The sequence below is a fragment of the Lathyrus oleraceus genome, chromosome 7, assembly GCF_024323335.1.
Source record: "Lathyrus oleraceus cultivar Zhongwan6 chromosome 7, CAAS_Psat_ZW6_1.0, whole genome shotgun sequence".
Taxonomy (NCBI): Eukaryota; Viridiplantae; Streptophyta; class Magnoliopsida; order Fabales; family Fabaceae; genus Lathyrus; species Lathyrus oleraceus.
Genome location: NC_066585.1, coordinates 404629754 through 404635590, shown reverse-complemented (window position 1 = coordinate 404635590; position 5837 = coordinate 404629754).

Here is a 5837-nt window from a genome sequence, read left to right as displayed (position 1 = left end):
TCCACTCAAAAGCCACCTCTATTCACCCCAATCTCGGTCGATCCTCCACCCATCTTTGCGGAAAAGTTCACCGCACCCTACTCTCGACACTCCTCTAGTAATATCTTTCTTTAAATCTCTTTTTCCAAATTCTTGTTTTTTTATTATTTGTGTGCAGGTACAATATGTCTCGACGTGGCGAAAAAACCAAAAATGTGGGAGAATCGTCTCGTCCCAGACAAAGAGCAAGGCGAACCCCGAATGAGCACGACATTGTGTTCGAGAGCCTGGAGCATCAGAAAAGGTACGCGGTTCATATAAAAAGGAAACTCACCCCTACGAGGTATATGTGTAATGGCACACTGTAGGAACCGGATTTGCAAGCGGAAGTACACGGCATGTTCCACACCCTAGGGATGCTGGAATTTATGCAGTTGGAAGCACCTACATTTGCGCGCATCACGCTGGAATTTCTGAGCACCATAGATTTTAAGCTGAAGAACAGGTGGAACGACTCAGAAAAAGAATATTACGGTACGTTACACTTTCGTCTATTCAATACTGATTTGGAACTGACTGTGGAGGAGTTAGGGAGGATCTTGAAACTCCCAATCGTAGGCCCTGGAGCGGTGCCCGATACATTTGTCCCGGCGGAATTTTGGACCACCATCACTGGTAATAATAAATATGTGTCCAAAGGGGAAAAGGCATCGGGTATCCATAACCCATGTTTCAGGTATGCACAAAAGGCTTTGGCCTATACAATCTTTGGTCGTGGAGATAGCACAAGTGTAGCCACACAAAGGGAGTTGTTTTTCCTATACAGCATGGCGTCCCAGGCTCCGATCAATGTAGCGGCCTTTGCAGCCGACTATTTAGGGAGAGTTGGTCGCGCTACGTCGGGCGACATTTCTGTTGGCGGCATGATTACTTAGATTACCGGCCACTTTGGATATGGTGTTGCTCTAGTTGATTTCCCTCAGGTGCCAGGTAAAAGCAAACTGGACATGGCAGCCTTGATCCAGCAAAGCATGATCATGGTAAAGCAAGACTACTGCTCTCTTTTGTACCAAAAAGTACATGTTCTTGATTTACCTGCTTACGAATTTATCAGTATCACTAACAGAGCCAACTGGCTCTATGACTGTCCCGAACCAGAAGAGGGGGACGAATATTTGTTTGACTCTTTTACTGCAGATGAACCGATGGATGGTGCACCGAGCACCGAGGAACCTTTTTTCTAACAACCGTCGTAACCAACTCAAGCATCTGGATCCTACTCTATGCCATCAGACCACTGGGGATGGATCCAGGATGAGATTGGCCACCTTCGCACGGAGCAATCCAGGCAAGGTGAAGAGCTCACCATGTTCGGAGCTGAGCAACGCCGTCAAGGGACAGTTTTGGACTAGATGAATGCGATGATGCAACGTATGATGTTGCATTATCCATACCCGCCACCACCTCCTCAGTAATTGCTGTAAGTGATCCTCATATCTTAACTTTAAACATTGCGGACAATGTTTGGTTCAGGTGTGGGGAGGTTTTTCATTGAATTGTTTTAAATTTTAATTTTTATTATGTCTGTATGTTATTTTGTTCGTCGCTGTGTGGTTGTTTTTATTTTGGTAAGTTACCAATGAAAGTAGATGATGCTAGAGAAATGAGAGACTAGTGGACAGTGAGTAAAAGACGCGATCCCGAACTTTCTCCCGAGGCAACATGGAAGGTGACACAGTTGAGAAACAAGAGGTTGGACGCAACTTGGAAATCCATACCGAAAAAGAAGAAGGTAAGCCCAAGCTGACAAAGAAGCTGTTTATCATAAAGAATGTTTGAAGCCTGCAAGCTTACCCAACATGGTGAGATTTTAGCTTAACCAAACACAAAAAAGAGCGCATTCAAGTATGACTCTATCTCTCTAATTTTGCGTAAGTTTTACTGATACAACACTATAGAAAAACGCACACTGAGGCACGTTGTTTGTTTTCAACCTTTGAGCCTTTCTAGCCACCCATAATGTTGTTTTCATCCGTTGTTAACCCCTTTGAGCCTATAACCCTTTGTTTTTGTAAACCTTCATGTAACCCTTAGCCATACACTTCCTACCCTAGCTCGGCATGACTGTGTAATTGTAAGACCCCAATTTTGTCCCTAAGATCCCTCATGGCATCAGGTGAATTCATGATACAAAGAGCAGATGGTATTTTCTTGAGATATGGATCATGTGATCATCATATGAAGATTATTTGAGCTATAGGTTCATTTTGGAGCAAATTCCCAAGTGGTTGAGGCCCCAAATTCATCAGGACATTTTCAGGTCATCTAAGGACCAATGCAGTCAACTGAAAAGTCAACTGTGGATTTTGAATTGAGAAATTGAGTTTCTTCATCCCACTCATGTCCAAATCATGCTTATTCATCATGTCAAAGATCAAGGTTGAAGAATTTGAAGTCAAGTCAAAAGTTTCCAAAAGTGGAAAGTGACCTATAATTTTAACTTTCCAAAAATGGCAAGTTTTTGATCCAAATTCAACTCAACTTTCCAACATCAAAGAAGCTTCAAATGAAATTTTGTCCAACATGAAAGTTGAAGATCTCTCTCTCCTATTTCCAAAAAGTCCAAGATCATGAGCATCTGATGAATGGTTGAGGAGATATGGTCCAATCATTGCCAAGTGTGCATGGAACTTCAAATGGCCATATCTTTTGATCCATAACTCCAAATTTGGTGGTTCTTTTTGCATTTTGCTTCTCATGACATGAGCTTTTCAAAACATTCACCACATTGCATGAATTGTTATCACATGATCATTTGCATATCCATGCCTTTTTTGGAGGGAAATTGCAAAATTCAAAAATGGTGCATCATGGGAACTTTCCACCATTGCCATTGTGTTTAAAAAATAATTTTGAGTGTAATTGATCAAGGAAATGGCACTGTTCACGTGGGATTAGTCCATGCACCATGCATTTTTGAAATTTTGCAAAACACCTTATTTTAATTAACCAAATTAAGTATGGATTAGCAAGGTGATTAAGAGAGCATATAAATACTCTAATCTAACAAAATTTGAGGGAGGTTAATCATTTTTCACCATTTCAAGATCCAAATTCTCTCTCCCTCCAAAATTTTCTCTCATTCATAATTCAAATTTTTTCAAAATAACATTGCTATTTCTTTCCATATTATGGTTCTCTGGCTTTGATTTTGTGCAGATCAAGCTTTAGATTGGTGAATTCGTGCAAGAATCAAGTGTAGCAAGCTCATGAAGGTGGAGATGGAAATTCTGTTTTGAGCTAGATCCAGCACTTGCCAAGCTTCAATTTCTTCATCAAACATCATTACAAGTGTCATAGAGTGGATTTGGATCATTCAAAGCTTCAGATCCTGCGAATTCAAGGATCTGCTCTTCAAGAGGTCAAGTTTCGAATCTCTTAATTCTCAAATTCATTAGCATATTCTTGTAGATCCATGCTTGCTGATGATTCTGGTGAAAAAATCACATGAAATGATGCATTATTGAATGAGATATGAATGATTCAAGTTTTGTGCACAAATTTTCTTTTGCTCGATTCTCTTTGATTATATGGAATTAGGCTTAGTTATTGCTCGATCTGTAATCACCATGGAAAGACCTTCATAATGATGTACTTGTTCTGGATTTCTAGAAAAAAATTATGGAAAGTAGTTACTGTTCATCTTCTTCTTCGTGAAGAAGATGAAGATCTTCATGTTAGCGTCCACAACTTCCATTCTAGCGTCCGTCTGGTTATTGCATGTGTGGCCTAGGGTTTTGTCTTATCCATATCCACGTGCGCGCTTACATAGCGCTTTGATTGGTCCTAATCCCTCTGACCGTGCCACATAACGCGTTTGACCGCTGACTGTACAGCCAGCGCATTAATGAAACGACTGTGTTTCATCTCTGGCGCGCGCTTCATTCAAATCCATACACGGATCAATTCCTGGCGCATGCAATTATTTCAAATCCATTCATCTTTTATGCCTTCCCTCCACATTACATGCTATGCCATTTTTTATTTCAATTTTTTCTTCCAACTTTAAAAGTTCACAATAAATTGAAAAATGCTCCAAAAAATGCCTGGATTTTTGCTACTTGTTCCTTAGAATGTCTAGAATTTGATGATGTTAAATTTGGAAGTTGTGCATGGCTGGATTTTGGATTGTGCTAGACTTTGTGAACATGTGTACACTTGTGACCTTGCTTCACTCTTCCTATTGTGAAATCCTTGATTTTAATCCAATGGACATGAAATTTTACATGATGATTCTTGACACATTGATGGATGTTTTAGGCTTGGTCTGGTATTTTTCTCATCTACCATTTCTGTTTTATGCATGTGTTTACATGGTGTGACAATTTGTGTCACACATTTGGTTGATCAACTTGTGCAATTTAATTTCCATATCAAATGACCTTTGATGCTTCTGATTTTTTGTATGTTGATCACATTGGATGTTTCGAATGCTCATGAATTTTTCCAGAATTATTTGAATCATTTCTGTTTTGATTTGTAATTTTCATTCATGATGATCATATGTGAGCTTTGAAATTGTCTTTGACTTCCCTTGCACATAATATGCTTTTGCTTGATGATTTTGATGTGATCCTTTTTAGGACATGTTAATATGTGTTTGAAGTTGCATTGTGTTGAATTTCAGCTCCTGTTTGGGATTTTTTCTTCACCTTTGACCCTAGGCTTTGACCTAGTGGTTTGGACTTACATGTGAGCTTTGAATTTCAGGTTCAAGCATCCAATCCCCATGGTTGATGTTGCTTCACCATTTGAATGTTGATATTTGCTATTGATTGCTAACATTTGCTGTTTTGTAGGTTGATGATAACTCATTTGAGTTTGCCTTATGGTTTATTTGTTGCACATTGGGATTGTTTTGTTATTGACTGTTGTCTGTTTGTCTGAACAATGTACTGATTTGTTTAGTTGTTTACACAGGTACCTAAGTTGCTTTAAGTTCATTTGAACTTTTCTTTGCTTTTGCTTGTGGTTGGCATACCACTTAGGTATAATCCCTAATCTTCATGTAGTCTGGAAGACCTGCTGTTATTGGCAGGCACCTGTCTGAAGCCCTCCTTAAGAGGCCATGTTTTTGTTTGTTTAATTTTGTGCCAAGCAGGTAAAGTCCTCTTAAGAGGCAATTGGCAGATAAAAGGGATGTGTAATCCATCCCCTGCTATTCAGTTGTGTCATTCACTTTGCTCACACCATGTGTTGATGCATTGTGAATAAGAACCCAAGATCTTATAGAGTCAATCATTTATGGAGAAGAGTTCCTACATTCTAAACTCCCACACTTTCTATTGTTTAAAGCTCTCCCAGGCCAGGGATAAGAGCTATGAGGCACACCCCTCATCTCCATTTCATCTGCTTCACCCTAACTCTCAATGTTAGGGTTAAGAGCTCAAAACACCCCATTCCAGTTGGCTTGACTAAAGCCTAACCTTGCTTGAGCCCATTGATTGTGTATAGTGTGTGCTAAGTGACTGCTTGTTTGCTTGTTTGCCCATATGCGCATAATTGTTTGTGTGTGCCTCTGTGCATTGCTTTCATCTTTGAGCATTAATTGTATATCATCTTATCATCATTGTTCATACTTTGTGACATTTTGTTTTGTCCATTGAGGACTCAATTGTAAGTCCATTTATTGGCAGTTGTTTCCTGTGATCTGGTAGGAGTTGGGGCTAAGACCATTGATTGGCATCCCATTTCCTTGGAGTCGAGTGTAAGACCATTTATTGGCAACTTGTTTCCTCTTGCTTATTGCATTTGTTTTCTTTGTTTTGTGAGATTGGTGTAAGTCCATTGAATGGCAT